Source organism: Amblyomma americanum, chromosome 1, assembly GCF_052857255.1.
Source record: "Amblyomma americanum isolate KBUSLIRL-KWMA chromosome 1, ASM5285725v1, whole genome shotgun sequence".
Classification (NCBI taxonomy): domain Eukaryota; kingdom Metazoa; phylum Arthropoda; class Arachnida; order Ixodida; family Ixodidae; genus Amblyomma; species Amblyomma americanum.
Window position 1 is genome coordinate 224,191,304 of NC_135497.1, and position 13,456 is coordinate 224,204,759.

General features: G+C 46.7%; 1 long non-coding RNA gene across 1 annotated transcript; it reads left to right on the forward strand.

The window, feature by feature from the left end:
- The first annotated feature begins 6,963 nt into the window (after positions 1 to 6,963).
- On the forward strand, positions 6,964 to 9,125 carry LOC144095328 (uncharacterized). The gene is made up of 4 exons (XR_013306718.1): positions 6,964 to 7,048; positions 7,189 to 7,251; positions 7,392 to 7,514; positions 8,905 to 9,125. It is a non-coding gene; the product is annotated as an uncharacterized LOC144095328 (long non-coding RNA).
- The last annotated feature ends 4,331 nt before the right edge of the window (positions 9,126 to 13,456 follow it).

Below are 13,456 nucleotides of genomic sequence, written 5' to 3' on the forward strand. Positions count from 1 at the left end.
GTGCTAAGCCTAGTTAGAGTGTTATCTCTGTTGCTGTGTTGTTGTTCTTTTAGTTTGGCTAGCTAGCATATTGCGTTTGCACTTGCCCTTAGTTTTCCATCTATAGTGCAATGTTTGTATTTAACTGCAGTTAAATAATTAGCACTAATTAATTCGGGTCTGTAACTAGCACAGCTCATTTGCACTGAAATTAGGCTTTCGAAAGTATATGACTCGATGCTATAATGCAAAGGGTGATTTTGATTACATATAGCTCATTAATATTAACTTATAGGGATCGCTAATTCAGAGCATTTGCATTCATCTTAAGCTTTTCAACAGTATATAACTTGATTGTCTAGCTCAAAGTTTGGTTTTATACAAAATTAACTAATTAGCGCAAATTAATGCGGATCGCTAACAATCACAGTGCCATTACACTTGGCCTATGCTTTCCAACGGTATATGGCTCGGTGCTGCAGCACAAATTTAGATTTTAATTGCAATTTACTAAATATAAATTAATTTGGCCCAGTAACTGGTGAAAATAAGTGTATAAGTAACCAATGATCCAAACTCACGGTTGATCACGTGATATATACTATACTTAGACAGCTTGACAGTACCGTAATTAAGTCCCGATTCGACCTTCTCTGATCTTGAAGTTCAAAGAAACTCCCTGGGTCGTTTTCCGAAGTTTTACTGCGGTGACAGAGTTAACGCCCTTAAGAAACAAACACAGAAAAAGTCAGAGGCAGTACTAGGTCAGGTGCACAAAGTAAGACACCTTATCATGTGACTTAAAAAGCGTCTGCAGTACCGAACTCGCCTGAAAGCTTTGTTTACCTCAGTATTCCCCATTCAAACAGTTCTAAGAAGAAACCAACCTCTTCATGAACGTTACTTTGGGCATTGTCAATGCTTTTCTCGCAATTTTTCAAATACTTTGCGTGCGCACTCCTGGAGCGCAGACCTGGCCCAAAAACACGCTCTTCACTCACTGCTGCGGCCGGCCGGCGGGCGCTGTTAGATGCGGGCCCCTGGTTCGCCTGTGCCGTCTCTCGCCAAGGTCGGTGTCCCCGGGTTCCGGATCGGGAGACTGCTGTTGTGGGGTGACGAAGAGATGGGAGGGTCTTCGAGGTGGAGGAGAGACTGAACGGGTTTATTTACTTTTTTACATAGTTCGAAAGAGTGAATCAGGAGCTGGCTGATCACACGCCAGATCGCTGCTTAAATAGGGTCCCCTGTCCCCAGGTCCTTAGTTGGGGAATCTAGTTCATTAAAAATGCGTCGAATCACTGTGATGTAGATCACGTGTCCAGTCTTTAGGTTCCGCCTTCCAGGACGCCCCCAACAACACAATCTTGCCACTTCTGGCAAGTTATGGTCCGCGCTGTCCAGGCAGCAGTGATGAATAGCCCCAAGCGGGTCCCAAGCAGCGTCGAAGGTCAGCCACCTGCACTTCACAGCGGTAGCGTGGGAACGAAAGGATGCCACTGCAGTTTGCAGAAGGTTCCACGTATAAGGAAAAGCACGGGTGGGTCCGGCGTTGAGAACAAACGACAGGTTCACCAAAGCCGTTCTCAGGCAGCGAAGGGCCGTTTCACCCCGTAAACAGCAGGGGGGGGGGAGGTTCCTTGTAGACGCCACCACCTGCCACTCGTGGCGCTGCAACCACGTCGACGGCCCTTTGAAGCCTCTGTCGATTTATGCTTCTAGTGGCTTGATTATTCTTGGCATGTTGGCGTCTCCAAACGTAAAAGCGCCCACGAGAAAAAGCGTGTCGTGCGCAGAGCTCGCAGCCGCCACGCGAGGAGAATCGAGGAGGAAAGCGCGGCGCGGAGGAGTGTCCCTACTTTCAAATTATCAAGGGGCTTTAGAAAAACGATGAACAAAGGGAGGTGGGGAGGGGCCAGCGCGCCCAGCTTCTCCAATAGGTGCGTCCAAGGGCGCTGACACCCCTCCGCCACGCCCTGGGATGGGCTAATTCAAAGTCACTAGATGAGCTTTGCTAAGCTCATTATTGGATGCCGGACAACAGGATTTGTCTCGCTCGTAAGCAGCGAGGCAGTGCGACCGCCATCTTGATACGCGCTGGCCGCGTAGGTGTGCCGCGCAGCTGACGTCTCGTGAAAACGTTCTGGGGATCGCGCGCCCTTACCCGGAACAACATGTGCATCTTACCCGGCAGAGCACCCGAAAGTAATGCGTTAGTAATATCATGATAGCTTTTTTTTTACCGGCAAATAAAATGTTCATTTTTAAAGTTTAAAAAACTCTACATGAAGCCACGTCGAGAGCAATAGTACATCGAATTTATTTGAGGCATATGGTTACTATGCTGGCACAATGGCGATGACCAGGCCGATGTGCATGCCAAGGCGAAGGCGTGATCCACCACAACACACTGGGGAGGAGCAACCGCAAAGCTGCCGGCATGTACGAGCCACTTTCGGGAAAACACCGTCGAAATTGAGCTTGTTCGCCTACATGAAGTTTATCGCCTAGGGCACAACAACAACCTGGAGCTTAGAGCCCCGGAGCTTAGCCCGAGCCGAAAGGCTCCGCTCAGCCATCGCCACGCATGTATTTTAAGCACCTGTGCGGTGTGTGCTCAACTTCGACAAGGGCAGTGGTTCGTCGCAAGAAAACAAGCTTCCATGTTCACGAAGCGGATTTCGGCACACAGCAGAAATATACTGTGGTCCATGTTGGCATGTAAGAGACAGGAGTAATTTTGTAGTTCACATGCTGCAACTAAACGACGTGCGGCTAAGAGCACAACCGGAGGACAAGGTAATTCTGTTATGAGCGTAGCAGAACAAGCATTTCATTGCTGGTGCTGTCGAAGTACGCGCATCATCATCATCATCAGCCTTACTACACCCACTGCAGGGCAAAGGCCTCTCCCATGTCTCTCCAATTAACCCTATCCTTTGCCAGCTGTATCCACCCTTTGCCTGCAAACTTCTTCATCTCATCCGCCCACCTAACCTTCTGCCGCCCCCTGCTACGCTTACTTTCTCTTGGAACCCACTCCGTTACCCTTAAGGACCAGCGGTTATCTTGTCTTCGCATTACATGCCCTGCCCAAGCCCATTTCTTTCTCTTGATTTCGACTAGGATGTCATTAACCCGTGTTTGTTCCCTCACCCACTCTGCCCGCTTCCGATCTCTTAACGTTACACCTATCATTTTTCTTTCCATGGCTCGCTGCGTTGTCCTTAACTTAAGCTGAACCCTTTTCGTTAGCCTCCACGTTTCTGCTCCGTAGGTGAGTACCGGTAAGATTATGCTGTTGTACACTTTCCTCTTGAGGGAAATTGGTAAACTGCCACTCATGATCTGCGAGAATTTGCCATATGCGCTCCACCCCATTCTTATCCTTTAAGTTATCTCCCTCTCATGATCCGGATCAGCTGTCACTACCTGCCCTAAGTAGACGTATTCCGTCACAATTTCTAGGCTCTCGCTGCCAATTGTGAACTGTTGTTCCCTTGCTAGGCTGTTGAACATTACCTTGGTTTTCTGCATGTTAATTTTTAGACCCATCGACCTGCTCTGCCTGTCTAACTCATTGATCATGATTTGCAGTTCACCTCCTGAGTGACTCAGCAAGGCAATGTCATCAGCAAATCGCAGATTATTTAGGTATTCTCCATTTATTCTTATTCCCAACTGTTCCCAGTTCAGGCCTCGAAATACCTCCTGTAAACATGCGGTGAACAGCATTGGCGAGATCGTGTCTCCTTGCCTGACGCCCTTCCTTATTGGAATTTTATTGCTGCCTTTATGGAGGACTATAGTAGCTGTGCAGTTGCTATATATATATATATCTTCCAGTATTTTCACATAAGGCTCTTCTACCCCCTGATTACGCAATGCCTGTATGAATGCTGAGGTTTCCACTGAGTCGAATGCTTTCTCGTAATCAATGAAAGCTATATATAGAGTTTGGCTATAATCTGCGCATTTCTCTATCACCTGATTGATAGTGTGAATATGATCTATTGTGGAATATCCTTTACGAAAGCCTGCCTGATCATTTGGTTGATTAAAGTCTAACGTTGCCCTGACTCTATTAGCGATTACCTTAGTAAATACCTTGTAGGCAACGGACATTAAGCTGATCGGTCTGTAATTTTTCAAGTCCTTGGCGTCTCCTTCTTATGAAATAAGATAATGTTTACGTCCTTCCAAGCTCCTGGTACGGGCGAGGTAATAAGGCACTGCGTATACAGGGTGGCTAGTTTTTCTAGCATAATCTCCCCTCCATCCTTCAACTGATCAGCTTTTACCTGATCCTCCATCCCCAGCTGCTTTCCCCCTTTGCATTGCTCCTAAGGTTTGGTTTGGGTTTATGGTTTATACGAGTTTACGTCCCGAAGAAACTCAGGCTACGAGGAACGCCGTAGTGAAGCGCCCCGGAAATTTCGACCACCTGGGGTTCTTTAACGTGCACTGACATCGCACAGCTCACGGACCTCTAGAATTTCACCTCCATTGAAATTCGACCCCCGCGGGCGAAATCGAACCCGCGTCTTTCGGGTCAGCAGCCGAGTGCCATAACCACTGAGCCACCGCGGCGGCCATTGCCCCAAGGGGTTTCTTACTTCCGCTTTCGTTACTGGCAGGATGGCGCATTGCTGTGCGCTACTGCCTCTCTCATTAACGTTCTGATTGCATTGGCTAGCGTATAGATTTGTGCAGAACCCTTCGGCTACTTTAACTGCCTTCTCCATATTGCCTTCCTTGTATCGTAACACGTACATCTGGTTTTTACCAATGCCTATAGTCTCCTCTTCACCGCTTTTAGGCGACCTCAGTTCTTTAGAGCATGCTCGAGTCTCTCCATATTAAGCTTTCTTATGTCGGCTACCTTGCGCTTATTTATTAACTTCAATAGATCTGCTAGTTCTGTTCTGTCTGTAGGGTTAGACGCTCTCATGCTTTGGCGTTTCTTAATCAGAACGTTCGTCTCCTGCGATAGCTTGCCGATATCCTGTCGAACCGTCCTACCGCCTACTTCTACTGCGCACTCTGTAATGATGGCTGTCAGATTATCGTTCATTTATGAACATTAATGAACCATCTTAATTAATATGGTCTTCATCACTTAAAGCTGAATATCTGTTCTGCAGCGATATATTGAATTTCTCTACCTTCCCTCTTACCGCTAACTTGTTAATAGACTTCCTCTTCACTACTTTCATCCATTCCCTCTTCAAGTCTAAGCTTATTCGAGACCTTACCAATCTGTGGTCGCTATAGCGCACCTTTCCTAGGACGTCCATATCCTGAACGATGCCAGGTTTAGCGCATAGTATGAAGTCGATTTCATTTTTAGTCTCACCTTTGGGGTTATTCAAGGTCCACTTCCTGTTCTCTCGTTTGAGGAAGAAGGTATTCATGATACGTAAATTATTTCTATCTGCGAACTCTACTAATAACTCTCCCCTGCTGTTCCTAGAACCTATCCCATAGTCGCCAACCGCCTGGTCGCCAGCCTCAGCACCGAACTCCAATCACGCCACTCCAAGCAATAAACATTCTAGAACCAAAGGTATAACTATCTTCGTAGATGGTAATCCTGAGGAGCGCAATGAGAATAAAATCGAGCATGCGGCGGGGAAGTTCCACATCGGGGCGGGTACGGCGCCGATCGAGCGCCCAGACGATCCTTTGACGTGCTTCTCCCGGTGCGCGGGGAGCCCCTGGTCGTCGTACAGCGAATAGACACGCAGAAAAGATCTCAGAATTCTCAGACTTTGAAGGAACACTGAAAATTAGGGACTGGGCACAGATAGCAGGTCCGCTAATCGTCGTATTCCTCGTCTTCTCTACCAGCGCCATCACACGAGCATGCAGCAAGCCGCACGAAATGACAGGAGATTAGAAGCAGTGAAATTCAGTTATAAGATCCAATGCTATCGCAATATCACCACGCGTGGTAATTAAGCGGCCTACAAACTTTCCTTGTTCTGAGTCTATTCTCTCCTTAGCACTCTTTGTAACTATCGCGGTAAATGCCACTGCATTGTTTTATAAGTATTCTTGGCGTATCCTAGTTTTTGCACACAGACACAACTACGCGCTGACAAATTGTAGGAGTTCATACATATAACATCAAAATAAGTGCAGGGCGCATTTATGCATGTAGTTCATGCCAGAAGTAAAGGCAGAGTGATATCTTGGGGCTCAACTCGTAACTGTCACGGTTTATCTCATGTAGTAGCTCAAGGTCAAACAACATACGCCGGTATAAGCATCTAGCCTCTCGTCCAATAGTGCCTTGAGGGCTTTCCTTACATGTTTATAATCAGTAATATCGCCAGAAGTTGCCGACTTTAAAAATAACTCGAGTTTTAAAACAACTATTAGTGAGGATGAGGGAGGGCCGGATAATATTTCAAAATGAGGGCGAGGGTGAGGGAGAGCCATGGATTCAAAAGTTAGAATGAGAGAGTAAAAATAAAAATGAGGACATTTGCCCACCTCTGGCCACGAGGCTAATCACAACATCAGCGCGATCGTGGCCAGAAAACAAGCCCTGCAGTAAGCTGCAAGCTACACAACAAACGAGTCATATGCATTGAAAATAAGGTACCAAATGTGTGCGTGTGCCCATAAGATACAGCAAGAGTGCAGGAACGGTGTTTGTGGTTTCGGAAGCAGCAGCAGCGCGCCTATCAACGTGCCGATATATATGCACTGCGCGCATGAGAAATCAAACGACCCGCCAAGAACGTACCGTAGTCCCAAGTGCCGTACTATTGCCATATAAAAAAAAAACTGCACCTCGAAACAAAACAAAACAGCTTGTAAAGGCATTCAAACTCAGGTTTAAAGTATGAAACCATTGAAAGCGCTGAAAGCTCTAAATACGGTGAAGCGGATAAGTACTATAGCGGCCGAAGCCGCCACCTCGTGAGCCAGTCATAACCGCCGTAGCGCGTGCGTGCTAGAACACCGAACAGACGAAAGCAGAGACGCGCCATCTCGCAACTCAACTGCTGCTCCTTACGCCTTGAATTCGCGTGTTCCTCTACCCAAGGATCTTATCGTTGCTGTAAGTGTACCGGTTCTAATTAGTCTGCCTCATGCACGTTGGCAGCTCTGTCGGTACTGCCTGCCTTCGGTCCTCCTCTTACGTTCACTGCGGTGATTTTTACTGCTTGGTGGTGTTGATGAAAGCTTTATTTGAAACAGGGGAATTTCAGACACTGAGGACCTTGGGCCCCCACTCGGCACCACTGCGCAGAACTCGTTGTGGTAAGTGTACCGGTTCTCATTCGTCTGTCTCTTGCACGTTGGCAGCTCTGTCGGGACTGCCTGCCTTCGGTTCTTCTCTTACGTTCACTGAGGTGACTTTTACTGCTCTTTGGTGGTGATGAAAGCTTTATTTGAAACAGGGGAGTTCCAGACACGAAGGTTCTTGGGCGCCCACTCAGCCCCACTGCGCGGCCCCACCTAAAACGCGGAGGCTCCAGACCGGGTCCTAGGAGGACACTAGGGTGGTTCAAGCCTCCCAAGGGGTAAGGTGCTCCAGGCACCGCAGGGGAGGGTTCTGTTTCGTACATAACGAAATCACTCCACTGTGAGAGATGCATTACTAGGAGCGGCATGATTCTGCTCAGGCTGTATTATCTATAAACAAAGATAAATTATAAACTTGGCCTGCTTCCAAATTCTCACTCCCGGTTTCGCGTCTGCGAAGTTGAAATGGTTCTCTGAGCCATTGAACTTTCCCTGTCGCGTTCATTTGCGATGAACCGTTGGATTACATTGTTAAATTGCAAGCAGTATACTCAATTCTTTTCGCGCTTGATTAAGTGCGACGGGTCACCTTTTAATCGCAACGGCCCGCCACATATCCACGAACCCAACACTCTGCTTCCCAGCGTGTCATTGCAAACTATTTAACTTCTCTGTCCGAATAAATTGTCTCTCTTTTTCACGTCCGTTTTAAAGGGACACTGAATGATATATATGGGCATATTCTAGTGCAACAGATCCGTATAAGTGGTCTTTGAGGGTATTCGAGTCAAATTTCTGTGTGGACCCTATAGTTTAGAAATCATTTTTAAAAAATTGCTGTTGGCCTAGCTCTGTTAGGCCAGGATATACGTATCGAAAGCGTGGCGACTTCTGCATCGGAAGAGTTAATATATGAAACCCGTGCATTCACTAGATGCGCATTTATTTAACATCAAGCCCTTAGCCGTTATGGTGGAGTGCTAGCGTCTCTGCCTCAAACGCCAAAGGCCCTGGTTCGATTCCCAGCCTATACACATGTTTTTTTTTATTCAGTGAGTGTGCGGGGGTTTCAGTGGCTCCCATAAATAGTGCGCCACCAAATACGTTGGTTAGCGGTTAAGCGCGTAAGGGCGGGTACGGGCGGCTCCGCAGCGAGGAGCGTGGTGTGACGTCATGCCAGATGCCGCGGCGAGCGCGAGGCGTTCCCCAGCTGCAGCCGCTGCTAGGCGACGGCTCTGTTCCTCCTCCTCGGGAGTGCCACAGCGAAATCTCAAGTTCGTGGCCAATGTAACTCGCTACAAAATTTCTGCTCGTAATAGCTCGCAACCGATTAGGGCGGCACCTCACCTCCGAATCCCGATGACGTCAGTGGGCAGTCTGGGTATGTCTGGGCGAACTTCAAGGCTCGCCCAGACTGCCCACTGACATCATCGGGATGCGGCGGTGATGTGTCGCCCTAATCGGTTGCGAGCTATTACGAGCAGTTTTTAAAAATGATTTATAAACTATAGGCTCGACACAGAGCTTTCATATTTGACTCGAATATCCGCAAAGACCACTTCTACAGATCTGTTGCACTAGAGTATGCCCATCGAAATTGTTTCAGGGTTCCTTTAGAACGACTGTTTTCTGACATATTTTACTGTTCGTTTGTTTATTTTCCTGCAGACTTATCGTTAAATGGCGTCAAATGATGACATTCCTGTAAAAGTGGCCGTCCGTTGCCGCCCGCTCATATCCAAGGAGATTATAGGAGGATGCCAGGAATGCACCGTGCTAGAGCCGAGCGAGAAGACCGTGGCTGTTCGTGGTGAAAAAAAGTTCACCTACGACTACGTCTTTGACCAAGACTCTAGCCAAGCGGCTGTATACGAGACCTGTGTCTCCAAAATTCTGCCAAAGATATTCTATGGTGAGCATACTTCTCTAAAATATACGCCCCTCCCCCCTTCCAGTTCTTTCCTTTCTGATCCCGCCACTGGGGTAGGTCCGAGAATCGCGAAAAGGTCAGTCAGCTGGCACCTTGCTTACATGCGACTTGGGGTGAACAACGGTGCTGGTGCCACAATCAGTGCAAGAATTTTGACGATGAAATTCGTCGTCAGATTTTGATAAGTGTGTCATTTGGCTCCGACAAATGTGATGTTTACTTCTTAGGTGTGTTTCCTCAGCACCCGTTTTTAAGCTTTCAAAATTCTTGTTGGCTTCAGTCATCCTGCTTTCTTTGCTGCTACTGCTCGCATATGCAAGCTGCCTTCCTGGCTGACATGATCATCACTTATAATCATTTATTATACCCTTAAATGCCCTGGGTGGGGTAATACATAAGGGAGAGAGCAGGTAGCGCATAAAAATAACACAAAAATTGTTGGCCAAAACGACCATGAAACAGTCAAAAGGCTCAAGTACAAAATCACGCTTCAAGTGATAGAGGCACTGTAATGATAAGAGGAAGCAACAATTTATGGCATTATGGCAAGTAATGGCAAGATGACATGTCAGGCATTGTTTGCATCTAACAGGATCACGTTCGATTACAACATGGTCAGGAGGCTGGTTCCACTCCTTAATTACGGCTGGCAAAAAAGATTTGTTAAGGGTGTTAGTAGGTCCATGTAAGCGACAGATGCTCATAGAGTTGAACAGACGATATGATGTGTGCACTGTTGGAACTTGTAGAGAATCACGGAAATTGGGGAAGTCTTGTGGTACAGTTTATGGAACAGACAGAGACGAGAAAATTTACCTCTAAAGGGTAGTGGGCGGGTACCGAGAGGCGTCTTAAGACTGCTGATGCTGTAGCGAAAGTCATAGTTTGAAGATATGAAATGGGCGGCGCAGTTCTGGATGGATTAAATTTCGTTAATTAGGTACGTCTGATGGGGGGATGCGTATTCGAGCTTCGGGCAGATAAAAGTTTCGTATCCAAGTTTACGAATGAATAGCGGTGATAGCGAAAGTGACCTTCTAATGTGTACCCTGTGTACTGTACGTTGTCAGTGCACGTTAAAGAACCCCAGGTGGTCGAAATTTCCGGAGCCCTTCACTACGGCAGTGTACTAAATGTCAGCAGCTAGTTTTGTGATATGCTGATTCTATGTTAGTTTATTGCTGATAAGGACGCCTAGGTACCTGTAAGACTCAACCTGTGATATGATAGTTGAGTTTAGTGAATACTCATACGAAATGTTAGAACGTTTAAGTGAGACGTGCATGAATTTGAATTCTGCTGCGTTCAGCTCCATCATCCAATTTGAGCACCAAATTTCAGTTTTACGTCAGTCGTTCTGAAAGGTTATCTGTTCATGGTGAGAAGAAATGCGACGGTGTAACGCGCAGACTTCGGCGAACAGACCGATGGACGATGCTATGCGAGAGAGGAGGTCATTTACGAAGGCTAGGAAAAGCAACGGTCGAAGGACAGAGCCTTGGCGCACCCCGAGATTACTTTGTTAATGGCGGAATGACATCCTCGTATGACTGTGTATTAAAAGCTGTTCGTGAGGAAACAGTTAATCCAGGATAAGGTCAGGCATTCGGGAGGCGCTGCGTTTGATCCCCAGTGCCGCCGGGTACAAATCGGTTTTCTAATGGGTACAAGATTTCCCGCCGCCTGGTGCTCCTCTCTTCTGCGAGGAGATGCTTGGGAAAAGGGTCTTCGACCAAACCGTTGCGTTGACGGGCCAGTGATTCGTTCCGCCGTCAAGCAACCCTAAGTCCGCCTCATGCGGTAAAAGCCCCCTTGTGTCCCTTCGAGCCTACTTATAACGGTCGCTATTGTAACGAACGCTCGGTTATTACGAACGAGGGCGGCGTTCCCGTCAAAACATGCGTTATGGTGTGGCAATGCGTCTCACATAAAACGAACAACCGTGACCATACCACCCGGTTATGTAGCGAATGAGGAAGCACCGTTAAAACGCGCGCTTTCCGCCTCTGCGCGCACACCGAAGAGTACCCCAGCCTCCATGGTCTCCCCCAAGAAAGTGTTAACTACCCCCCCCCCCCCCCAGAAAAAAGTAATAAACAGCGGCATTGTAACTTTGGAAGCAGTATGACGGAAGCAGTATGACGGGGCAGTATGAATGGAAGCAGAATGACGGGGCAGTGCTGTTGGAAGCGAAACTACGGTCCACGGCCGGTTATCAACCAATGGCAGCAATGCGAGAAGCTATGTCTGCTGGCCCATCCCATCACGTGGCCTGCCTTGTGTACACGCAATCGGATCTCCACCTTCTGCCCTGCTGCCGCACACAGACAGCGCGTAGACGCCTACCAGTGGGCATCACTCTTGCTTAGCATGTCGGCACCAATAAATGAAACTGAAATCACACAGTACCCGATGTTTTTCGTGTGAACCGCTGGCCCCTACCTATAGTTTGTCGGTCTATGCAGCTTTACCTCTGTGCAAATTATTCTTGAAGAACCTAGTAAATGCGGCGAGCTGTCTCTTTGGTTGGAGTCCAATGCGCTGCTCGAACGTTTTACACAAGGTTGGTGCTTACTGCACGAGAAAAGCACTGCGCGCTGCGCACACGTCCTTATAACTTTGTCAGGACAGAAGACAAGTACGCCAGCCTACCACCAGTTTCCGCCAACGCCTCAGTCGCTTTCGGTGGTACAGTTAAGATTTATCGAACTCTGTTAGATCAAATTATGCTTTATATCCAATAATTGCTGAGCACCGTAAAGCTACAATGTGAATGTATAGGGAAATGTACGGCTATAGCGTACAAAACTTAGCCGTCACATCCGATAGATCGAACTTCGGGCAACACCGGTCCAATTGAGAACCAGAGATATTTTAAATCTATCCACAAATAGTCCCAATCATTTTGAGATACACGTGAAACATCCGTAAGATCATTCACAAGAGAACATCTGTTAGTAGACATCCGCTGGAATTGCATTTTGTGATATCATCAAAATGTCGCTTTGTGCACATCGCTGAGACTCAAACAGGTGACTTTCTGTGGACGTTCACAAATAGACACGATTAATTTAGGCAGGATCGCGGTAGCATCACAAGAAACTCATTTCATTTGCCTTGTCTGCTAATAGGTTAACGAAGGTCTCGGTTCTGGCAGTCTTGATGCCGTAGGTAGCATAAGAGAGTTCTCTCACAGTTCCCGCCCTCACCGTTAAATGACGTTTACGTCACACTCGCGGTAATACAGGACGTTCTACGTCCACCGCTATGGTCGAGGGTGGCGCTGGTGAACTCTCTCAAGGTTCGCTTACACTCAATAAACATAATACCCACGAGAGCAGCAGATTGGACAGCCGTCGCCGTAGCTCAGTTGATAAGAGCATCAGACGTGATATTTGGAGGTCGTGGGTTCGGCTCCCACCGTCGGCATGGTTGTTTTTCTGCTGCTTTATAAGTAATCTTCTTTAGGCGATAGATTAATCTAAGTATTATTATCCCACTGATTAGCACTACACATTAAAAAATGAAAGACAAAAACATTTCCCTATGCACCTTGGTTTCGGTTACTGTTGGCTCCCTTCATAAGTTTATCAAAACGAGCCCCTCATTTCCGTTACCTTGTCTGCTAATTGCTTAACGAGGGTCTCAGTTCTGGCAGTCTTGATGACATAGGTAGCATAAGAGGGCTCTCGCACATTTTCCGCCCTCGCCGTTAGATGACGTTCCACGTCACACTCCCGCTAATACAGGACGTACTACGTCCGCCGCTATGGACGAGGGTGGCGCTGGCGAACACACTCATGGTTCGCTTACACCCAATAAACATAAATTTCCCCGAGAGCAGCCGATCGGACAGCCGTCGCCGTAGCTCAGTTGGTAAGAGCATCAGACGCGATATTCGGAGATCGTAGGTTCGGTTCCCACCGGCGGCATCGTTGTTTTTTCTGCTGCTTTATAAGTAACCTTCTTTAGGCGACAGATTTATATATATATATATATATATATATATATATATATATATATATATATATATATATATATATATATATATATATATATATATTATATATATATATATTATCCCACAGATTATCACTACACATTAAAAATTTCTTTTTAAAAACACTCCCCTATGCACCATGGTTTCGGTGACTGTTGGCTCTCTTCATATATATATATATATATATATATATATATATATATATATATATATATATATATATATATATATATATATATATAGCAGACTTTTTAAAGAAATAAACGGTACTCTTGTATGACTTGTGTTTT